The sequence below is a fragment of the Anser anser genome (assembly GCF_964211835.1).
Source record: "Anser anser genome assembly, chromosome: 11".
In the NCBI taxonomy this organism is placed as follows: Eukaryota; Metazoa; Chordata; class Aves; order Anseriformes; family Anatidae; genus Anser; species Anser anser.
The window spans coordinates 6,528,421-6,553,790 of NC_139732.1; the positions used below are offsets into that span (position 1 = coordinate 6,528,421).

A 25,370-nucleotide genomic window follows, 5' to 3' on the forward strand; every position below is an offset into this window, starting at 1 on the left:
TGTAGCTTTCAGTTTGTGTGCTCTTTTGGCAGGAACTGTTGGCCTGATTCTGATCTTATTTGAAGTGTGTAAATCAGAATGAAGCCCCGTGCCTTTGAGTGAGATATGGGAGCAAACAGTCTAGCACGGTGTGTGACGTCTTGTACTGCTAAGAATTCCATTCGGATTTGCAGCAAAAGGGAATTCTTAACCAGGCTCAGTTTCCACAAAGGGCAGTTTGCTACTACAAAGGGAGTAAAACAAATAGAATGACTTGATACTGAAACAAAAGTGGAGGTAAGGATCACAATAGTGAGTTTTTAAGGTGTTTATTAGAAAGTCTATAAAAAGAGGAGAAAGCGAAGAAGAGGGTAAGAGTCAGTTCAGCACACAGGTATGAACAGTTAGTATTGACTCATTTTTCTGGAACATAGAAGAAAAAATTGCGAATTTGGTAAGACACATGATATTATGACTGAAATCTGATGTTTTTTCTTTCTCTGGCTATTATGACAATGCTTCAACTCTCAGAAAGGGATGGAAGGATGGTGGCATCAGACAGAATGGCGAGCAGCCATGGTAGTTAAAGTCAGCATTAGTTAAAAGCATAATTTTAACAAATAGAGATTTCTATTTTAAGGTTCAGTGTTCTGGTCAGCAGTGATTTGGGCAGGAATACAGAAGAAAACATACAGCATTTTAAATTGACTAGTGGTAACACCGCAGTATTTAATTTTTAGTTTTAGACTGGCACAGCTATGTTTCTCTTGAAAACAACTTTGCAATTTGCCTTTGATCTTTACAGTGGGAGTTGTCTTTTAGGGGGAAAAAAAAATATCTCTATTTCCAAACTTCTTTCTTTGTCTTTTTGCAGTCAGTGCTCTTGTGCATGTATAGATTTACCAGCTAATCTATAACATATTATGATAGCTAAATTGCTGTAAACCCTGGGTGACCTGGTCTGTTTTACAATGTCTTCACATGGGAAATTACACCACTAAAAGTCTAGTGGAAAAACTTCACTGGGATAGTTCTGATGGTAAATTTGATTATGCAGAGAAATTCTCAAAGGATGCTAACATTTGCTATCTCAATAGTTTCCCTGCACTGGGAAGTTTAAAAACATCTTCAAGATCTGTTGCCACTGCAGTCATATAAATCAGCTAGCAGAATCATGCATCTTAGTCTCACTCACTTCCATGACAGTATTTAAGCAATATTGCTAAAACTGGGAGACCTTGGTTTGTTTTACTTCAAGTCAGTGAAGCACTTTTTCATAATTTATAATTCAACTACAGCACTTATCATAATAGAATTTTGTGGAGACCAAAATAAATTCAAGAAAGTATTAAATCTGTGGCTGATTAAACACCACTGCTAGGTTGTAGACTCTAACTCAAGAAGTCCCTAAACATCCACATATTGGAAGCAAGGATGGTGGAGATAGATCAGTGCATGCCTTGTTCTTCCTAGTGCTTAGAAACTTGCGACTGAATCACCAGCTTGACAAAGGGTTGCAGATCCTACACTCTTAATCCTTATCAGGCTCTTTCCAGAGGTGCACATTGAAAGGTTGAGAGGCAGTGGTCATAGGGTGCACCAAGGGAAATTCCAAACAGATATAAGGGGGAAAAATTACAGTAAGGGTGGTTAATCACTGGAACTGGTTACTGGTTACCAGACATGCTGTGAAATGTCTGTCCTTGGAGATGTTCAAAACTTAACTGGACAAGGCTCACAGCAACCTGATCTGACTTTGAAGTTAGCCCTTCTTTGAGGAGGGGTTTGAACTAGACGACCTCCAGAGTCCCTCCCAATGTAGATTATTAAATAATTCTGTGATGATCAAATTAGAAGGAACTAAGTTCAAATCACTGCTATTGCAGAAAGTACCTCCCTTTCTATCTCTTCAATCTCATTCACAAGTTTAAGAAATTTTAGCTTCAAAATAGTTGTTAGGGCCAGGAAAAAAATAAAAAATAAAAAAATAGGGAGCTTTCTACCTTCAGTTTCCGTGCACTGTTAATTTCTTCTTCTGGTTTAGGTCTACTCTTTTGTTATTGTTGTTCTAGTCTAGCAATTTAAATGGCAGTTACATCCTTGTGTTCATGTAGAACTAGGGACCAGATACTCTCAGTCTTGTGTTTTGATGGGCACAGCTGGGGATTCCCTGACTGAGGAGACCACTCTGTTCCCTCCAGTAACTTAAGAGTAATAGCTGTTTGTGACAGTGTGTCTACTGAGAGATTTCTAACTGAATGTGTTTGCCAAAATTAGACTTTAGTAAGCATACCAGGAAGACATTAGGACCTTTTCCTTTGTTTCCTTGCTCCATCTCTTCGTAATATTGAAATTAAATTCCTTTTCCTTTCATTAGACCTTCTCTTTCCAGACTACCAAGATGAGGCTTCTGTCCTGCCTGCAAATCCCCTATCACGGCACTCATTCTTACCTCATTGGACAGCTGCTTGAACTCTGCTCTGCTTCAGTGATAGAGATGCCCTAAGCTAGTCAAGGTTCTGCAAGTGTAAACACAAAAACACACATTTTTCCATGGGGAAAAAAAAAAAAAAGTCAAGAAAAGAGGAATGTGTTTTGTTCTTAGTCTTAAACCTGTATGGTGGTTTATACCAGTTAGATTGTTATACTAGTGTTGTGTATATTTCATGCACTTTCAGTATTTCCCCATATATTTCAAAAGTAATTTATGCTTATTAGTTTCCTAAATATTGTTCACCCCTCAAATATTGTACTTAAAAAAAAAAAATCACCATTATTCCAGCATGTGCAGTGTAGGCATATTATATAGGTATTCACTTGAAAGGAACATCTAATTTAAATACAATCTATATGTTAGAGGTATTTTTCTTTTACCTGGCTCACCACCTTATTGTAGTTCACAAACTATAGAAATTAATTTGTAGTATCATAAAGATTTTAGTTCATAAAGCTTTTATTTTGCAAGGTTGTAGATATTGCAATCTGTGCTTCCTCAAGTCACAAGAACAATACTACCAGTCTTAGCTTTTTACATCTGTCTGATCCCCTTCTTGCTGATTTTCTTCCAGATGAACATTTGATCCTTTTTTTGTGGTCTCTCATTTCCCAAATGAAATGAAGTGACCCTATTAACTTCCACCCTCCTTGCAGCCCAGCCTTGACAGAACACCATGGCTGCTGCATGCAGCACCTCTCTGCTACAGCAATTTGCCCAAACTTGAATTTGTTTCATAACCAAGTCTGGCTGCAAGAGAATACACGATAGGGCTCCCCTGCAGGTATGGAGCCACAATTCTTGTTTTGATTTGTTCGGATTTTTGTTGTGTGTTTTTTTGTTGTTGTTGTTTGGTTTTTGTTTTTGTCAGTGTTCTACATATTTGGCTGTGTCAACTATGTTTGCTCTAGAGTAGGGAAAGAGAAGCTGGTCAGAAAATAACATGGAGTTGGGCAGTTGCTCAACTGCAGCTTGTAACATTCTTTAACTGGGTTATCAGTTCACATTCAGAGAGCTGAAACATTGATATTCTTGCATTAGAGGCACAAGAAGAGCTTTTGCTTTGAAGTGTATGTCCTCCATATCTAATAATTTTTGTAATATTCATCTTCAGGTTTCAAGAGGAAGGTTAAATTGTTGGCTTATTTTATAGGTGCTTTTATACTTGCTCTACTCACTCACCATGTGGTGGGCCTTTCTTGTATCACTGTAGTTCTGAGCTTGTCCCCAACCCAAAGCGTGGACTTCAGTTTTCACTGTTCTGATCTCATTGTCAGAGAGTACTGGAGATTCTTCCTTTGCCTCTTTCATGTGTAAAACTAGAAAACCCGGAGTAGGTTGCCAGAGAAACTTGGGGACAACAGCATGAACAAATACTGCTCTAAAAAATACCATCTTAAGGTTGTGTTCCCAGTGTTAAAGTTCATGTAAGTAGCTGTCAAGTGTATACAGAGCAGGAGATAAAGCTGCTTGTGTGCAGTGTAAAATAGCAGGGGAGCCTTTTGATTTGCTGAGTGGCTTTGTGTAGATCCGTAGCTGCTTCTTTGCATGCTTAATATTATCTTTACAGTTCTAAGAACTGATAAGCTGTTCTGACCCTCAACAGGATCATCAGGTAGACTTTCTTAAGAGCTATTACACAGATTATTTTTGAATAGAAAATGCACTCACAATTCTGCATTAATATTGGAATTATTTTCATCATACAAACACCCTCCAAACTCAGAAAAGCCATCAGAGTGAACAGAGATATTTTCCAATTTTGTTAGTCTTTATATCATCACATATAATCTGCCAGTGAGTGTATCTGGTCTGACCATCCTCTCAACACTAGTTATTATTCTCCCACAGTCACAGACTGCCACTGGCTGGGTACACTGAAGAATCAGTCATCTAGAGTTTTAATGTTTTGTGGCTATCAAAGTTTTGCTGGATTGCTTTCAAGCTTGGTAAGTGTCCAGCAACGATAACTGGATGCTTTGTGGTTTTATGAAATCTTCTGTATGGTTAATACTTCAGTTAAGTGTGAATAATATATTTCCAAGTACAAATTTAGTAAGCTACTTGAGGAATCCAGCCACTTATAAATTACAGATCTAATTCTGGTCTGAGAAGTAACCACTATCTGATCACTAGCTAATATTTTCCATTTGTTATATGCAGTTCTGGTGAATACCTGGATTCTGACCAATGTTACTGCTGTGATGCTGCTCACTGTTTCATCTTATGCATGTTATACCCAATTGAATCCAGTATAATATTTTCACCCTAATGCACTTCAGGCTCTTAACTGGCTCAGGTAACATTAACAATATTTTCCATATAACTTTGGCACTTGTATAGACCTTCCTCCTGAATAAGATAGTAACAGAGTCAATTGAGGTTATCTCATAGCACAGTTCTTCAATGCAGGCAACTGTTCTTTACCATTTAGCTCCATAACTGGCTTGCCTTTTCTCTCCATCATGCTCTGTGGCACGACGAGATCCTGCTCCATGTTTTACTATCTGAAGCTGTTTGGAATAATATCTGGGCTTTGTTGGGACTCACAGATGTTACTGCAGTTGAGGAATATAGTAAATGTAGGTAGGACAAGATATCATCGTGGCAGGATGATGAATTTTGTATGGAGCTGTGCTAAAAGGGTGTGTTAGGTCCCAGTTATGCATAGCATGTTTTTGTTTGTTTTTCCTGTGGTGAAAACAAGGCAGAATCAGAACTCTGTAAAACACTGCTGTCATTTCATATGGCTAAGTGGGAAAGCTTTGAAAATGAGAAGGGAATGAGGGTGACTTGACTGGAAGCAGATACTGGGAGGAGTTAGCCCATGGGTCCCGTGATAAAGGGTCAAATTTGTAGCATTCTATGATTTTTTTTTTGAGGTCAGGGCTGTGTGAATGCGTGTGTTAAAGACAGAAAAGTGTTAAGTGTCCTAGGAGGTGTCCTAGAAGTGTTTGCTCAGGATTTGGGACTAGCAAATCAGGGCACTTCCACTCCAGTTTCTTTTGGAAGTTGGAAATTCTGAACTGAAATCTGGTTTTCCCTCTCCTTTGTGAAAGGAGACTCTAACTTATTTTTGCTGCAGGTCTATCTTCATTTAGCGATCACGTTATAGTATGAGCAAACATCTTCAAAAGAGATTCCAGCTTTAATGCCTGGTTTTTGCCTTTAGATATATCTTTACCATTTGAAAGGTATGGAAACTTTTGCTAATGTGAATCTTTTTCACAGTACTTTTTCTGGCTCATTTTTCTTGGTATTTCATAGGAATTTACACTGTCCGTAGCAATATACACTGCTTACGCTTAAGTTTATATTGTGAACTTCCTATTGAGCAACTTTTCATCTAGTCATATTCCCTAGTTTCAAAGGTACAACTTCATAATTTAAAAATGCTAAATAGGGATCTGACTTTGACTCGAGCTTTTTCAAGAATTCTTAGAACAATAATAAAAGCACTTTCTACGAGACCATTTAGGACACTCTGGACTCAAGATAAAATCATCATCTCGTAAAACACTCATAAAAATCAAACTGTGGCACATTACCATATTCTTATAGCATATACAGGTAATCTATGCAGACTTTAGATGTATGGTATAGATATGTTGAGTACATTCGTGTGTCAAACTTCAGATATTGATTCTTATTCTCCTCTTTTTTTAAATGTTTTTGTTCTTTTCCCCATTTTTAGTTTTTCATCTTTGGGGGTGTGCTCTGTGTGTTAGTTTCTATTTCTGTGGTTGTTTATTTATTTATTTATTTTTATTTTTTTCTTCCCTAATCTTTGGTTTTATTTCTTCATAGACTCTGGTCTTTCTGTGGTTTAACCTCTTTCAGTGAGAGAGTTACTGAAATGAGTGCAGCCCTAGTATAGTCAGGAATGATCCCTCTGAAAGAATTATGATTATTATTTTCTTTGTGACATGTACAAACAGAGTAAAAATCGTTTCAGTAGTATATATTCTGCTTTTATTCACCACAGAGTTTTGTCTTCAGATTTTTATGGTAGCTTGAGGTGTCATGTTAGCCTTTTTCATAGGGTCAACCCTATGTAGACTGGAATTGTCTCCTATTCTTTTGTAATATTGTGCGTAGTGCCTTCTGCAAACTTTTATTGCATTTTGAGTATTCTTCATAGGAATTTTCACTTTTGTCCTGTCACAGCATGTTCTGATAAAGTTGTGATAAATGTAGCATTCATTGTCTCATTTTCTTTCCACAACTGATAACCTGGTTTGGTTCCACTTTGCATTTTGGCAAATTCTCATCACTTTCTCCAAGTTTAAATCAGGACCTCCTAAGAGTCTTTTCCTCAGTTTTATGGTCATACCTTCAACAAAATCTGGTCTCAAATTAAGGATTCTGAACACGTACCAAAATAACATACATAGTTATAACATTTCACATTACTGGAAAAAAGTTTCAAATTTTACTTTAATTTCTCAGACAAGACATTCTCTTTGTCAAAAGTTTTTGGGGTTTTGTTTGTTTGTATGTTTGTTTTTCCTTGTCAAGACTGTAATATTCTTGTATTTCTTTAGATTGCTTTGGCAATTGGTTTATTCACGTGACCTTACACTATTAATTCTAGTACCTCTCACCAGTAATACTCAGAAAAATACGAGGAAAATACTTTTTTTTTTTTTTTTTTTCCCGTTGTGGTATCATTCACCTTCATTATGAAGCAAAATTCTTACTTAACTGAAGAGGTTCATCTCTAACATACCTGTGCAAATCAGGCTGCTTTGGGATTTGTTGTTGCACTCTTTTTTTACCTCATTCTACCTGTATTTCCAATATTGTGAAATATTCATTGTTGGTCATTTAGAAGAGTCTTTAGTAATGTACCATGTAAACTAATATGCAAAGTAGATGTTTGTCACATTTCCAACTTCAGCTGACCCTAGGAGTGACAACTTTAACCGGAATGTTTCAGTCTCTTAAAAGGTCCAGTAGTAACCAGTAATAATATAGTTCCATATCCTGCACCTTATTTCCTTTTGAAATACCAGGATTTCCTTGTGTGGTGGAAAAAGCATTACACATAATTATCTGAAGATGAACTGCATATTGGAGTGGAGTGCTTCATTTCCGAGACGCTTTACTGTGGCATATTATTTGGATGTGACATTGCCTCTTAGGTTTGAGTACTCCATAGGCTGTTCTTGAAAGAACAAATCCAAGGAATGAATTGGGAACATTTGCAGTTGCACAAATTCTGGGTGTACTCATGGTTTTTGATGAGCCAGTTCTTTCATGTATATTTACCCTAAATATTAGCAGGAGTTAACAGATGCACAAGGAGCCATCTGTTTTTTGTCTTATGGAGTTTTGTTTGGATGACTTAACCTGACAATTGTTTTGCCTGGGATAGCATTTGCTGTTAATTTCTCAACCTAGTGATAATGGACAAAGCATTATTGCCATCCTTATATGTAAACCAGCTTGTGTTTTAAATCTATAATGCTATGGCAGCAACGCATGGTTTGTCCAGATCAAAAATTTGCTCTCATGAAAATACAAATAGAAATGCCCCAATGATCTAAAATCCATCACCAGCAGGTACAGGAATACAGAATGTGAACATTGACTCTAGGTAAGCACCACTCTTAATTCTGTTGCCTGCTTGCCCTCCGTCACTGGGCTCTGGTCTCGATCTGTAGAAACTTTGAACATGGGTAGGCTGGAAAAGGAGCTGTCTGCGTGTGTATGCGCATTTGAATGTATATTTGTATGGAAGGGATGGATGAACGCTAAAATTGCCAAATCACAATTTGCTGGCCACTGACAGGATTTCTCTTTCTCATCCAACCTATGATGACATTTTCTGGCAAACTCACAAATTAAGCCTCCTATAGCTGTCAAAGTTCTGTGTGTCTATGATTACCTGAAGACTTGACCCGTTCTTTTAGGGCTGATTTTTTTATGCAACCAGGTTTAACGACCTCATTGAATGTTTTCACAGTTCCCATTTACCTTTTTTTCTACTGACTGAACTGATTGATTTTGCTAATTGCACAAAAATATCTCAAACGCCTCAGAACTTCCTCTTTCCCAAAATACAGATCAGGTTCTGAGCTGCACTGCCTCAGCTCCCAGCAATCAGCTGGCATCACTTTCAGTTCCAATTGCCTTCCTGTTTGGTGGGCTGCTGAAAGGGAAGGGGAAACATTCAAGTTCTGTGGCCAAATCCACAGCCTTTTGGAATGACTTTTGCTTCTTTTTTCCCCCTGATCTTGATCTGCAAGTCCAGATGCATCTGAGTGTGTATAAACTGGTTCATTGCCTGTTTATCCTGGAAGACCTTATAAGAATTTGAATATGCCAAAAATACAAGTTTCCTCAAGTCCTTTGCCAGTTCAAGTGAGGTCTCTTCCTTCCCTCCTGACTCCTACCTCTCAGCTGTGCTGTGGCCAGCTATGCCCTGTGCTGGCTGGTTCAAGCATATCAAGGGCTGGTCCCGAATCAGAATGATTCAGGTTCTGGAGGAGAAAAAAAATTGCAACATCGTTGGTGCTAGATCAGACTAGCCGACTTCTAAAAAAACTCCTGCCCTTTCTGACCATCTTCTGAGCCATTCATTTGAGTTTGACGTTGAGCTGAACAACTGCCAGAGCTTGCACTTCAGTTTAGCAGGAATAGCAACTTGAAATTTCTGTGCTTATACTTCAGATCTCATTGCTAACACCACTAATCCCTTTTTGACCTAAGGGGCTCGCCAATTTTAGCTTGTTTCTGTTGGGAGGAGAACTTGACTATGGACTGAAGTATTTCTCTGGGACAAGTCTGTTTAGTTACAAAGAATACGCACAGGGGCCTGTTTGCCTGAGCACAGCTGGGATTAACAACAGGACTGAGATCCAGGCCCTCTTCCAGCCAGCCCTCCACTCTAAAACTCTTACTCTTAACTCTTCTCAGATCATGTCACAAACACCTCTCTGTTCACTTTGGGCTTCTTTTTACTGCCTTCAATTGTTCTTTAACTGCTTCTTTCACATACTCAAAGATGCAATGCTAAAATTCAATGTAAAAGCCTGTCATTGCGTTTCTTTAATTAACCCTAGTTCGATTTCTGCCTGCAAGGATCAGCCCATTCCCAACTTTCTCCAGGTCTTTTTCGCTTTCAGCTGTGACTAAATGAGAGGAAAACTAATGGAAATTTGCTCACATTCAGTAAAATGATTTTTTTTTTGGTACCAAGCAGAGTGTTTTGAAGCACGAATTCTCCACTTACGTTCGCTAGAGTAAACAGCTAATGAAGGGAGTCACATTTCTCAGGATATATCCTGAATGTTGGCATGCATCTGCAGAAACTTACCCATGTAGGAATTAACTGGGATTTTGGTCTTATTGTGATGAACGTTATGGGTGACTTTATAGAGGTAGAAATAGAATGAATGCGTCGCTTTAGTTCATCTGCCCAAAAAAGGACTTATCTCTGAAATGCACAGCTACGAAATGGAGTTGGAGTGGCTTATTCTTGACTGCATCTTCCTTGGATGTCTTTTAGTGTTTGGGGAAGAAGGGAGAAGAGGATGTTCTTAACAGAAGATTTTGCGTCAAAGATTATGTCCTGCTTTTTTTCATCAGCTGAATTGTAAGTACAAAGTGAGGGTGGGCATTTTATTTTCAGCTGCAGTGTGTATTCTTTAAAAAAGAAAGGAGAAGAAAGTCCTGTCATTGTTCAGCCTACAAAGTCTGATCATCCCTAGCAAAATTACAGGCTAATCAAGGTGCTCTGTCTGTCTTTAATAATCTGTCAGAAATAGCAGCATCAACAACACATTGTAGTATATTTTAACAGGTTATGCTGGGAAGGAAAGAATTTGTAGAGATACAATCAGGAAAGTTTCTGTACCACAATACAACTGATCTTTTAGGGGTTATGATTCCATTTCATTTGACTTCTCAATGAATAGTGCTTGCCTCTCCCTCAGTGTAGGGCACTTGATTTTTTCTGTGGTCCAGAGCTGGGGCTGATAACTGGCAGGTAACATCCTTGTGACTGACCAAGCATAGACTATCCAATATTAAGTTTTTATTTCAGCAATTGTAACTTGGTCCATTATAAATGTCCCTAACAGGATGTTGTATCAAAGATTATGTACTTATTTACAAACTGATAAGGGTGCTAGAGCCCTATTCACTGCAGTTTGGAAGTGTTGAGGCACTTAGAATTAATTAATTTTGGAAAAAAAATGGAATGTGTTTAGTGAGAAAAAGAGACAATTAAGAGCTTAATTGGAGAGAGAATTGGGAAATATATTTTGGTTCCTCAAATAAAATCAATGGAAACTGGAAGGAGAAAGAATTCTCAGACAAAATTCCATCTTTTCCAGTTTTGTGCAGACATTATTTTCTAGGTTATTAACTTTTTGTATTGTAAACAAAAAATGTCCAAAAGTTTGAGATTTTTTGCTCCCCAAAAGAGGAAATTTGCACTAAAAAAGGTTGAATAACAAATTTCAGCCAGTCTCATTTAGTATTTTACATATATACCCCTGAACTAGGGTGGTCGTATGTTCAGAATACATGACACTTCTGATGCAACCCGAGAGTTTTCAAGGATGCTAAATTACTCACTAAAATATATATATATATATATTTTTTTGAATTTGTTGTTTTTGTACATATATTTTAGTATATATATATTTTTGTTTATATATATATATATATACTTTTTGTTCCCAGGTATTTTTTTGCTACTGAAAAATCAATCTGACAAGCAGCACACACGTTACTTGGGAAGGAGGGAATCATTCAAGCAGTTTAGGATTTGCAGCATGTTTGCCTGACATACCAAAGAGGTGCTATCTCTGAAGTGTTGTGAGTGAAGGAACAATTTTGATGGTGCCTGTGATTATTTATTTTTCCCCCAAACTCTTAGTACCATTTGTCATTCTGCACTACTTCCCCTGGGCTCTTTACTCTGGGCAAATGTAAAGCCAGTTCTATTTTGGAGAGCAGTATGCTTCTTGCAATCATTTTGTACTAAAAAATGTGTCACATTGATTGATTGATGCCTTTATTTAAAATTAAAATCTGCGCGGCACCTACCAAAAACTTGATCTGTTGTCCAGTAAGACCAGGACCTAGAACTTTAACCAAATGCTGCTTTGGAAGGACTTTGAATTAGAACATTCCAAATCATACTGGGGCTCATTGTTTTCCACCTTGTCAGTAAAGTGATCTGAATCTACATGGGTAAATACAAAACCACAAGGCAAATATGTTCAAGAACACAATCCTGTCATCTAGAATTTGCGTGACATCCACACATCAGAGGTACCTGTCCCCCCTGCTCCTTCTGAGAGACAATTCTGACTTTATCACTATTTCAGACCTTTGTGAAAACAACCATAAATACATGCATTTGGGTGACGATCATAAATATGTGAATTGCATACTTTGAAGTCTGTAGAGTTCAGTCCCTGTGCAAAAAAAAAAAAAAAAAAGTAACACATAAAGAGTTTATAGAAATGTAGGAGGAAGGGAAGGAATTTGTGCTAAAAGAGAAATCCCAACTCTGTAAATGTCTGACCGTCTAAAACTAGGGGAATCACTGTAAGTGCTTCATACTCCCTAACACGTCCATTCTCATGTTAGATGAACTCTGTAGCCCTTTGTACCCATTATGGCAAATTGCCAGAAAAAAAGGCGTACTTTAGCTGCTCCTCATTAAGAAAAACATCTGAGGAAAATTTCTGAGAACTAGACTTTCAGCTGTATTTCTTCTCCGTTTTCATGTTTTTAAAAAGGAATTTTTGTTGCCACCAAAGAATCTTCAGCACAAATATCTCCAGGCTTGAAAGTGAGAATGTAAACCACTGTTTACCAATAATTTGTAAAGTTTTGTGTGAATTTTAGAGCACGTTTTATGTATAAAGTATGTGCACATCTGCCAGCAGAATAAGGGCTCGTGTCTGAACTGCCAACAGCAATAGACTGCGCATGTATCAGGAAGGGTTTGTCAACTGCTCCCTTCTTTTAATTTGCACGGTTAGTGCTGTGAGGTTTATGCAAGGCAGCTCTCAGGGGAGGGGACTGAAAGTTCTTTGAAGTCCTTTGTGGTGGCTGTCTAATCTGGAGAAGAGGATTACTTTCTTTCTGCCAGAAGCACATGACAGTTTGGTAATTAATGAGCATCATAAAGTTCTCTTTTTCTATTAGATACCCATTAGTAAACCTGGGATGGTTGTCATTTTGGACAAAACCATGCATATCCTCATTTTATCCCAACATCAAAGGGGATCTCCTACTGTCTGATGCTGAATGCTCTAATTGTGTTTGCGTTCGGTGGAGTTGGTGCAGAATGCATCTGAAACAAGTCTTGGCATAAACTGTAGGTCCTGTGATTGGACACACAGCCTGAGCCTTCCCAGAGCTAACAGCTTAAATGAGTGGTGGGTTTCTCTATTATTTTAAACATACTGCTCTCTTCCTCTCCTGTCTGTCTGTTTATGCTATTTGTTTTCCTTTGAGAATACAAGAATTAACATACTTTCCACATCCATATCGTGTTGAAAAAAGGAAAGCACTGTGTCGGGCTATTTCCCTTTCCCCTTTTGATATAGTATTACAAAAAGTCTTTCTTTGGGATTTAAGAGCATTTCAGGTATTAAAGCTCTCTTGGGTTGTCTTTTTCACATTATTCTGAAAGTACAGAATGGTTTCCTGCTCTTTATATTTGGCTCCTTTATACTGAAACAGTTGAAAAGTCCCAGTCTGTGGACTTTTTCTTTTTGAGAAAATGTCACCCTTTCTTCCAAAGGGTCCAGTTTCTGAATGCAGTGTAGTTTCTTCAACTGCATTTAATCTCCTTTAGAAATAAGAAGAATGGCTAAGCAGCCCATTTTATATATTCTGAATTTAAGATTTTTTTTGAAGGTCAGATGCTCATCCTAGACTTGAAATCTATGCTGAATACAGGGAAAGAACTCAAGGATATGCAGGCTCCTTTTCTCTAAGTGAGGTTGGACCAGAAAGCTCCACTGTAATGAAATGTGATGGCTTCAGAGGGACTGTACAGTTTTAAAGCCAAAGGAGGAATAGACATACTTAAGATTCCTTTTGTTTTGTTTTCTCTTGTATTTTATATTTCTATAGGATTATGTCTATTATTTATAGTATCGGATTGGGACAGAATTCTTGTTTGAGATTAGTCTGGATGCTGTACGTTGTGACTGTTAACTCAGTATTAGCAAACAAAGTATTATTGACTTTTGCATCTCATGTGGGGAAGAAGTCCTGGTATTCTAACAAAGTAACTGTAAACATCTTTAGTATAAAAATACATAAAACAAAGCCAACTGTTTTAGCTAGCCAAAATGTATAGCATAATGAGAGGCACACTGGAGTATTTAACAACATGGAAAGGAAACAGGCAAAAATAAGATGCTCTTTCTTTATACTAAAACTGGAATAGAGAGACTGAAATACTTCTAAAATCCTCATTTCCTCACTGAAATCACTGGGAAGGTGACCTTAATGAGGTAAATGAAGAGACAGATGAATCAGAATTGGAAAGTATTTATTTTTCAGATGATATCTTAAACCTTTAAAATGTGATAAAATAATTGATATAATGCTTGTTATATCTGGGGCCTGGATTTTCAATCATGATTTTCTGAGTCATCTTTGCCCTTAGGAGATGAAAGGGATGAGTAATGTCATTGAAGACACAAAACCCACTTGTAAATATAATCCCTGTATTCTCTCATGTTTCAAATTGGAGCTGGTCAGAAAATTTATGGTGGAACAGCTTTTCATTGCCAAATGGCAATCCCTATAAATGTTTTGCTTTTGACAATTTTCTATCTATTAAAAATATTGGAGCAGGATATTTGAGTAGGTTTGAAACAGAACTTTGTATTTTTGGAATGGAACATTTTGACATTATGAAGTTGTTTTATTTGTCCCTTTATTTAAGAATTAAGAAGATAAGCTGTGCTTTGTGATAGAAAAAGCCTAACAGTCAGAATGATCAGCTTCAATTCAAAAACAGCATTGAAAAAATATGTAAATTTCAAGTTTTTTTATATTTCAGAATAATTTAAAATATTTGTGGAATTTCCTACAAAGCAGAAAATTTATTTTCTGTATAGCTCTGATCCCCAACTATAAGCTTAACAAAGCTTGGACCACGGTAGTAGTTTTAAGCTCTTATACCTACTTGAAATATTTACTTGAAATGAAAGCTGAGGATCCTACCTGGATCGTTTTTATTGCTAAAATGAAGGCTAGGATGGCTGTGATATTTTGTGGTCCTTGCAAATCAGTCTTTCCTGTCAGATTGTACAGAAAAGACCCTTCCGCATTCTCCTGAGACCAGTGAGAAAGTCTGAAGCAATGAAGAATTACCCTCAGTTTAGGGGGATCAGGTTAGGTAACATTTAAAAAAAACTGGATGTGCGCAAGTCCATGGGAGCCAGTGGGATGCACTCACAGGAGAGCTGGCTGATGGCACTGCAAGGCCACTCTCAATCATGTTTGAAACATCATCGCTACTGGGGGAGGTTCCTGAGAACTGGAACAAAGCAAACATCACTTCTCTCTCTAAGGAAGGCAGAAAGGAGGACCTGAGAAATTACAGGCCAGTCAGCTCCACCTCGGTAACAAGGAGGACGATAAGGCAAATAATCCTGGAAAACATTTCTGAACATACTAGGGACAGAAGGCGATTGGGAGTAGTCAGTGTTGATTTCTGAGGGGGGAAGTCGTCCCTGACCAACAGGGTAGTCTTCTACAGTGACGGGTGGATGCTGCAGGGGATGTTGTTTGTCTTGCCTTTAGTAAGACTTTTGACACTGTGTCACATAACATCCTCACTGACAAACTGACCGAGTACAGGCTAGATGAGAGGACTGAGAACTGGTGGAACTGCTGGGCTCAAAGTGTTGTGAACAACAGCATGAAGTCCTGCTGGAGGCCAGTCCCCGTGGTGAGCCCCAGAGACCAATACGGGAGCCAAACACTGTTTAACATCTTCATTAAAGAGAATGATGATCCTGTGTTATCTTTTAGGTAGTTAATCCTGTTTGACCTAGGGTTTAAAAATGAAATATTTGAACTCCTTATCAATTTGCTAGGGTGCCAAAATTTTGGGTGTACTTTGCAACTGTCTAAAAGATAATCTCTAAATAATAAGAAAGTTTATAGTGAAGAGAATATATAACTTATAAACAAAAAATTCATTATCTATCTCATTGGTTTGTGCTACAGAAAAGAATTTGTGCAGGACCATCAGGTATTCAACAGTAATCCAACAGTGAGGAAGAGCTGAAGCACATTCTTTTTCTACAGAGATTTATGCTTATTTGTAACATTTTAAGTCCGGTTTCATTAATGACTTCCCACTCTCAGTAGGAAATGCTCAAAACATATGAGGAAACCATCTTATGAAACAAGGTTTTCTTCTAATAATTTGGATTTTATTGTACAGCTGCTAAAGAGAACAAATTGTACTTCATGGGGGTCTCTTCAAATCAGTATGGAGTCCCAGACCAGTTCAGTGGCTTCGCTGAACTTGATGCAGGAATTTTCTTCTCCACTGTGATGACTATATGAATTGAGCTTCTTTAATTGGTCTCAAGCTCTAAAGGTCCACTTTATTTGTTTTGGTAGCTGGTTTAAGAATGGCTGTACAGGATACTGGTCTCTAGCAGTGACCAAAAGCAGATGCCTGCAGAAGAATATAAGAACAGGGTTAACATATTGTGATACTTCCAATCAATCATCTCAGTCTCTAACAAATAGTTATTCAGGGAATTTTCTTGAGTTTGAGATGGCTTCTATGCATTTAGAAACAGTCAGTGAATTTCTCTTACATCAGTTTGCCCAATCTTTCCTGAAGCCTATGTAAACTATGGTGTTCCCCTGTTTAGTTGCTTAGGAATATCAGAGGAATAGAGGTAACATAGCTCTTCTTTCTTGTATTTTGTCAGCTGGACATTGATGGGAATGATTGACCTAGTCACTGGATGGTGCCATTCCTGTCTGCATAAGAGGACTGCCTAAAGCAATATTAGACCCTAAGATCAGAGCGGTTAGAAAAGCTTTTATTGATATAGTGGTTTTTTATGCTCTTAAAATTTTCCATGGTGACATTGTTGCTCCTTGGAGAAACAGAAAATACACCTTAAAATGTTCAACAGCCACAAGTGCACACATAAGAGTTGACTTAACACATATGTAACTTAAACATTGACTGGCTTTTGTGTGATGACAAAGCTCTGATCTCTCAGGCTTATGCTCACTTTGTTCAGCTTAGTAGCAGTTTGTTCCCTTCGATCTCCTAGATATTTTGCAATGCATAGCATGCAGAAGTATTATTTTGGGGTAAAAAAGAAAAAAAAAAAAAGATCTCTCTCCTCAAGATCAGAAAGGATAGGAGCCTTAAGTCTTGCACCACATACAGGGAGTGGAAGTTATCCAGCTTTGTCTGCCTGTAACATCTTCATTTCATCTAGTCACCCATTCTCCCTTAATAGTCAAGGAAGGGGAATAGCCATTTCATCCGACCTATTTTAAATGTCTATATTAAGATGAGACAAATCATGTCCTAATAGGTACTTTTAGAAAATGATTCATCTCAACTTAATATAGAGTTATGAAATAGGTCACATGAACCATGTATTTCTCTCCATTGACTGTAGAGGGAGATGAATTCTACCTAGCTTGTTTTCCTACCTAGGAATTTATTTAGACTTTTTTGAATCTAAATTTGGTTGCATAAATAGGAGTCTGGGCTATTATTACATGAAGGCAGTATTAACCTCACTGATATAGCCCATAATCCTATAAATGCCTCAAAACACTGGAGAAGTCCCATAGGGAAAGATTCCCTCATAACATGGCAAGAAGCTCCCACAAGCCCGGGCAGCGAGCAAAGCTGTGAAGGTGTGCAGGGTGCGTGGTTAACGTGCCAGAGGTCTTTCCCCTACCTGACCTTCTGCTGACAGAACAGACACAGTGAAAGCCTGCTATGATGCATCCTGCCCTTGCAGGATGCTGGCAGAAAGGCTGCTTTGTTTAGACGTGGTCTGGCACTAGTTCAAAACCACCATGGCAAAATTACTGAATGCCAAGAGAAGAAGTGGGGGCTTGTTAGTTTGATGCAAATCCCGGAATTCCTGTAGCTTCTGTCATGTATTTCATAATACACAATGCAAAAGGACACAGAGTGTGGAGTAGAGCAGCAAAGTGGATCTCCATGGGTTATCTTCACTTCATTCAAACCAGCGCGGCCTATCTGAATACAATGATTATGTCATTAACACCACAAGAAAGTGTTGCAGAGGTACAGTGAAGAGGCCAAGTATACCCCACATCGATTAGATCAATGTGCAGTGTTTCTTGATAGATGCAAGGTCTTGCAGCACTGGCAGCTAGTGGTAAACAAAAAAATCAGAGAAATAAAAATCAAATGTTCAAAGGCCTCACTTGGTCGTCTCCTATCTATCCATCTGTCAGGACTTCAGAAGTTTCCTTTTAGGAGTGAAGTTTTTTAAGTTCATTTAAGATAGTGTCTTATCTGTATGAGCCTGTCTTACCGTTCCATTTTTTGTTAGAAAAGACTAAGTGAATTTTGAAAACCAAAATTGGTTTACACAGAAGAATCTAGAGAACAGACTTCTCTCTACTGCATGCCTCCACCTCTGCAGGTCCACGTCTGACATGAGACCACCGCTGAGTCAACAGCTGTGGTTGCTGCACCAGTGCTGAGCACTGGGCCCAGACCCTGCTTTCTGTGCCCCTTGTTCAAAGTTGCAGAGAACCTGTAGTTGACAATTAATCTCTTCTGTTTCCATCATGTACAATTTACCACCCAGAATGTCCAAAAGCTACAGACAGCTAGAGTCTACTCTGTGTTGGGCAAAGCAGAAGCTCACGTGCCCAGCTGGAGAACGGCTGCTGTCCTCACCTCCACTGGGCACTGGGGCTTGCTGCCTCGCAAGATTTGCAACAACACCGTTCCTTCATGTAAACAGAGTATCAGCATGGAAAATCACTAGTAACCAAGGATTCAATGTATAAGCAACTTTAAAATAGACCTGAAGGTTTATTTTGTTATATTTTAGTGTTCAGAAGGGGGTGTTCTTTCATATTTAGAGTGACAAAATACTTGCAAGTTACTGTTACCAGATTTGTATGGTGATGTGGAGGCCCCGGCATATTTTTCACAGTAAATTCTTCTTCCCCACTATAATAAGGCTATGAGTGAGTTTGCCAAAACACTTTGGAGTTGTTATAATTCACACAGAGCTTAAAAGACAGTTTTACTAACATTTTTCTCCTTTTCAGATTTTTATTACTCTTAATACTTATTACACTGGTCTATTTATAAACATAGCACCAATCCTACTTAATATAGCAACAGAACTTGAACAAACTTTATGCTTACTTAAAAAAACAAGCAAAACTATCACAGAAGTGGTGTGCTGAACCAATACACATTAAACCTAAACATTTCATGTTTCATGAAAGAGTTTTCCAAAGGCTATCATGTTGAAAATCAGGCCTGGGTGTCTGTCAAAACCTGTAGTTATAAATCTGCTGGTTCTAGACATGGAACCTAAATATAAAGTGTAGGTGCAGATCTTGATTCTTACATTGTCTTTCCAAAGTTCACAGCTGTGTCCACGTGTGACAGTATAAGGAAGCGTATAAGACTTTACCAGGCCATGGCTGTAAATAACAGGACTCTGATCAAGCAACTTTTTCTCTTTCCTCCAGTCCTCTGTCACTGTAGCTTTGGGTTCCTCAAGTTCCTCAGAAGTGACTATACACAAGCAGTGTCCTCTGTCTGTGCGTAAGGTCTGACTGGCCCTATTTTGTTCTTGTGCCAGTTATTTTTCCAGACCCCTTTCTTGGAAAAGCAGCAGCAAGTTACAAGATGAAAACATGAAAGCAAAAATCCAGCTTCTTGTAGTTTAAAAAATACCCAAGAACACTCATCAAGCAGCAGTGGAGCGGAGGAGCTCAGCTGGCTTGTCTGACAGTAGCCATTTACTCTAATGCAAGACATATTTCTTTTGTCCATGGGCAGAGTATCCTCCAGGATGGAGATGGAAAGTAATAGGGAATTGTATGATTTAATGGTGACCTTCCGTGCCATGCTTTGAACAGATCTATGTTGTCTGTGTTGTCAGCTGTCAGGAGTGGGGCTCTCTTCAGTCATCAAAGCATTTAGCAGAGTTTACAGTCTGCTGTTTACATTACTGGCCAGTACTTTACTCTCCTGAATGCAGTTTAACTATTCTGCCACCCTGTGATGAGTATTCTTTTCATTTGGCGGCAGCAGCAGTCCTCACGAGAAAAGCCTTGGAACATTGTTTTTGGACACAAACATACACAAGTTATTAGAACACAAGATCAAAGGAGGTGTCCCACTGTCTTCCTTTCAATGCTCCCATTGTGTTTGTATGCTGAAGCCTGCTAGAGAGTTAGAACCAGAGAAGGGGGAGGAGGGGGGAAACCTTTGTACAAAGGTACTTGTCACTGAGAGAAGCCCATAAAAGATGATGTGAGAAAAGACACCAGGTGGAGTATAAACCACCCTTATTGTTAAGAAATGCAAATAAAAATCCTCTCCTATATTAAAACTTTCTCACTTGTCATTTCTTAGATGCTAAAGGAAAGGTTCTGATTATTGGAGTCATGGCACTACTTCTTACTTTATTTCTTTTCTTTTTATGTGCAGCACACTGTACATGATGTCGTCTAAAGTTATTTTTCCACTTTCTCTGCATATTGTTATAGTTGTTAGCAAATTTCGTTTCAGCAAAAATATCCACTGGAAAAATCCCTCAGAAAAATTGCACTTTAAAATAGCTCAAGGATTGCCTTTTTTTTTTTTTTTTTTTTTTTTTTTTTTAAGGACACCCACAGGGTTTCAGATTTTGTACATTAACTGCAAGTCCATTTTATTTGGGAAGGAACTGTGTTTTCCTTGGGGAAACTTGACAGAAAAATTCCTGGTAATTCCATACAATCTTTGAATTTTTTTCTGGTGACTCTGCAGTCAAATTCCAGGCAAAAGGGGTTTCTAGATCCAACACCCACTAAAGTCTACTGAAAGAGCTTCCAAATTGTTGGGAAAGCCCCAGTCCAGCTTCATCAACATTAGAAAGAGACCTGATAACAAAAGAGCCTCACTTCTGTTCAGATCTCATCCATTTTTGTTTGTTTGTTTGTTTGTTTGGTTGGTTTTCCATCTTCCATTTTTCAGATGAGGTAAAGTCTGGATTATTGAATTAGCTGTGCAATGTCTTTTGAGAGAAGAGTTGCAGGTCGAAGCAGGTGATGATTAACAGCAACAGGGCATTTCTAGCAGAAAGGTCTTCCAGCTCCATCAGCACTCGGTAGCTGATGTGGTCTTTCAGAGTGATAGAGAGCGAGAAGAATGATGGACATGCCATGAGCCTATATCCCAGTGTCATGGTGGATTCTTCCATTTGAAGATTCAGTTCCATGACTACAATGCAAGGAAGTTATGGTATCTGAAAGGAGTATCTTCATGGAGGTGGTACAAAGGACATCTAGCTGTCTCCTGGTTGTTGTGGGAAGCACCTCATCAGCTGAATCAGCACTTGGCACCCTGACTCATTCCATAAACCCAACAGCTCTCACTAACTGGTGGGTTTTCTCAGCTTTGAAGAGAAGTGAAATTTAAAAAAAAAAAAAAAAAAAAAAAGTTGATGATGGAAACTATATACACTGGAGTACAGAGACATAGTGTTTTAACAGTTGGAGACTATGAAGTTTGCCAGGGATTTCTCCATCCCATCATCACAGGCTCTCAGAAGAAGCATAGAGACAATCTTGAAGAAAGCCTGGAAAATTTTCTCATGGTACCTGAGCATGTGCAATGATATCTGGCACTCTTACACACAATCCCTCCCTCCTTGGCAGGTGATGTAGTGAATGTGCTCATTTGTGATAGACATCTTTCTGCTGCATAGACACTGTTTGAACTTGCTGATCAGTCTTCCTCCCCAGGGTCAGGGCAGTTGCTGACATCCTGAAAAAAAAAAAAAAAAAGAGAGAGAGAGAGAAAGAAAACCTGTGAAGCGAGTAGGTTTGGAGTTGAAAGGACGCCACAGTGTAGACTCATGCCAAAGCTTTGAGGCAATAAGCCAAGGCTGCAAAGTTGCTAAAGCGAGTAGGTGCTGACATGCCAGATTCCAAAAAAGCCTTAGGCAAAAGTGCTGAAAAAACTGCCAAGACCATAGGTACCAAAGACAAAGACCCCAGATCTGAAACTGTCTTCTGACAGGCCTCCCATTTGTGTGTCTTGGGAATGAGCAAACAAAACACTCATATGGTCACCAAAACAAAACGTAGATGTTATTAAAAGGATCGGTTGTATCTGCAAGTCCAGGATTGTGACCCTAAGTGCATCAGCAGGTTAGTAAGTGAAGCAATTATTAAAGACGTATCATTGCTGTGAGCAGTTCTTTGTTGATGAAATAAAAAGGGAATTAATTGGAAAGTGGTTGAAATGGAGGTTGAGTGTGGTTTGTGCCTCTGTTTGTTATTTTGAGAGCAACAGGGATCAAAATTCTGTATCAGTTGGATCCCCCAAATCTTCCAAACTTAGTTATATTTCATGTTGCTGCAGACAATGGCACTGAAAGCACCAACAACATCTTTAGAAGCAAAATTTATATATGTTTCCTTTCACAACTAAGCAACCTTTTCTTAAAACATTTCTGCAAGATATAAACATAGATGAGTTAATGAAGAGGAGGAGCAGCACCATTTGAACATTACTGCCTCTGTGGGCAAAATTTTTTGGAGAATTACGTACCTTTTTTCCACTTTAAAAAGCACAGTTCATCCCTTACTTCTGCTGGATGTCATGACCTGCATGCCACTTCTAGGTGGAAGAGAACAGCACACACCTCAGACCTGGGGAGGCTTCAGATGGATGGGAACATGGCTGGAGAGGGGAAGAAACGGAAGGAGACAAATGAAGAACTGGAAAGCACTATCCCAACTACCTACCCCATTACTCAGGCAAAGCAGTGTGGTTCTATCATCTGCCATGGGTATTTGCCCTCCTCCCTCTGCTCCTCCTTGTCAGAAGCAGCACGGTGGTGGAGGGGTGCATCACTGCCCTTCCACCCCAGGCACCACACAGAGCCTCATTTGAGGCTTTTGGTGCGAGACTCCTGTGTGATCTCTGACTGAATTTACCAGTCTAAGGCCAGGTACATGGTTAGTGCATAGTGTAGCATTTCTACCCTGGCCTCTGAACAACTCTTGTTAGGACGCTTGCTTTCATGTAGCCTTATACCATGTTTAGTTGTCTTTCGGTGCATGTTCAATCTGAACCTTTTCAATGCTGGCTTACTTTAATTACCAAACATTAGGTCGCTGTTTATTTTTGCCCTCTGTTCTGTAGCTAATACACAAATATAGAATCCAACTAGACATGTGTGGTTTTGTCTGATATCACCATGTAGATGAGTACTCTAGATGAGTCCTCATTCTTTGTTGGGACATCAAAGCAAACTTTGGTGGTACAGAGAGCTCCTCTTAACCTAACAAATGATAAAACTCTTGCTATTGCAAGTATTGTCATTAATTTCACTACACCCTTGATATTGAAAATTAATTCCCAGAGTGCTCTTATTCACTTGTTTCTTGGTAAGATACATTTGTTTCCTATCATCAACTAGATTGTATTATAACAAGGTTCAAAAAGGTTTTCCATCCTCTGAAAAAGCAGAGCATAGTCAGCACTAATGAAAGGGCAATGAATAATACTCTACATCATGGCTTTCAAACTTTAAAAATTCCACTGGGGTCACTGGGTTGAATTAGAGACCCTTTAATCATCAGTACAGTTTTATGAATGGTGTACTTTACTCTGATATTTTACTAGACGTCACTACTTAACACACTTCTTGCTCCATGGAAGGAAAAACAAAAGGCTTTGTGTGCCTCGAAGTCCCTGTAGTTTTGAGGATCATTATAATTCTACTGAGCCAAATCCTGAGGTCTCTTTTTAGTTGTCATACCATGCTAACGCCTCCTGAAATCAACTGGCATTTTTCTGAGCAAAAACATGCTCAGAATCTCAAGATTTGGCCCTTCAAGTGTACCTGAAACTTTCCTGTGGGGAGGAAAACTATCTGAAGTTGTGATTTCTACTCAGTCTAATGTCTTTGTCTGTGTTACATCTGTGCCCAAGCACTGGCACACTGGATGCCTGGACTGCTACCGAAATTTGGGATTTTTGGGTTGGATTTGCTCTCCATTGAAAACCTCGTTTTTTCAGGATACATTATTGGTTGTAATTGAAAAGGGCTTGCTCTAAGCTCTAACAAATGCTGCATATATGAAAGCAAGATGGCACAATAGTGACTGTGTAATAAATGCAAGTCCCTTAGTCTCCACGATGGTGACACAAGCGGACCTCTGTGCTCCTTTGTGAAAGTGACGGCTTCTTCCCCCAGTTGCTGGTTCAGACCTGAACTTGTGACATTTCTAAGGCCAACTTGCGTTTCCAACAGCTGGGTGATGGGGGCACCATTTCACAAAAGACGTTAATAAATCCTTACTGTTTGGGGGGCACTTCCACAAAGGTGTCCTCTGTTTCTTGTAAACACTGAAGATAAATGATATCGCAAATAAAACATTTGCTGATGAAGTTAAAAAAGGGTATTTAAAACTCTAGGCTAAGGGTATTACAATTCAAAAATGGATATTATAATTTCAAACGTCTTTTAATAGCCATCAGAGAGTTTTTACAAGTTTTCATAGTCTAGGTGAGGCTTATGCCCCAAGGAGTCTGCTTCATCTAAATCTCTTTCCCTCTTTCTCCTCCCCAAAATCTTCAAAGGAACAAATATGTCACTTTAAATACACAACATAAAAAATGGGCCAAATAAATTATTAAAATACATAAAAAAGAAAGAGATTAAAAAAGATGCATGTTATTAGCTATTTGACAAGCAACTGATGCTGTTGCAATGGCTGCATTTCACAACACAAGTGTTTTCTTTGCTAGACAGATAAATAGTTGAAATAATGTGAGAAATGACTTTGCAGTCATCCAAAGAACAATTTGGCATTGAATGGTTCATTTAATGGCTTTCCACTGGCTGCGCTGTGCAGTCATTTCATACCAGACCTTCACCACATCCATGTGCTTTGGAATTTCTTCTAAAAATGCGCTCCAAGCCTGACCCTCCTCTCCCTGTCCCAATTCCCTCCAGAAGTGTTACTACATATGCTTTGAATCTTTATTTTAGATGAGCTCCCAAGTCTAACTCCTTCTTCCCTGTGCTTGAAACGTATGGATTTGAAAGCACAGATGTAGTCTTGAAGTTTTTGGACCAGGCCCATCTGGGTCAATCCCTATGCAGTTGGACTAGTAGTTTCTTGAGTAGAATTCTCAGAAGCCTGCATTTTTTTCTCCTTCTGAATCTACTACACACTCTCCTTGTTCCCTTTTATCTCTCCTAGTTCAACTACAAGGATCTCTAGAGAGATGTGATTTTCATAAAGAGAAAAATAATGACCAGCCAGAGGAAGGAAACAAATTTTTAATGACTGTGAGAATTCTCTTTATAAAACAGCGAGTTTCCTTTTAGTTTATTCTATACATAAGAAATATATCATTCATAAACTGGAGCAGAAGGGGAGACTCTTTTTAAGTCTCATTTACTTGACTGAAAAAAAAGAAAACCTGGTCTTTGTCCTCGTGCTGCAAACATTTTGAACCACTGAGAAGGGGTTCCAGATCGGCCCCTAAAACCTGTGTTTTGGCATTATCGGTGAATGGGTAGGATCCCTTCCGTGACCAAAGACGCCGGTGGAAGGCAGCACGCAGGACCAAGTCAGTAGAAGCCCCGTTCCTGCAAACACGCTGGCTTTCTTCGGA

The 25,370-nt window shown here is 38.7% G+C and overlaps 1 protein-coding gene across 2 annotated transcripts in view; it reads left to right on the plus strand.

The window, feature by feature from the left end:
• NKD1 (NKD inhibitor of WNT signaling pathway 1) overlaps positions 1-25,370 on the plus strand; it is a 293,721-nt gene that overhangs the window by 154,859 nt on the left and 113,492 nt on the right. For both annotated transcript variants that reach the window (XM_083794852.1, XM_083794853.1), the window contains one exon: positions 9,987-10,073. The gene's annotated coding sequence lies outside the window, so the exon portion shown is untranslated. The remainder of the gene's footprint in view (positions 1-9,986; positions 10,074-25,370) is intronic.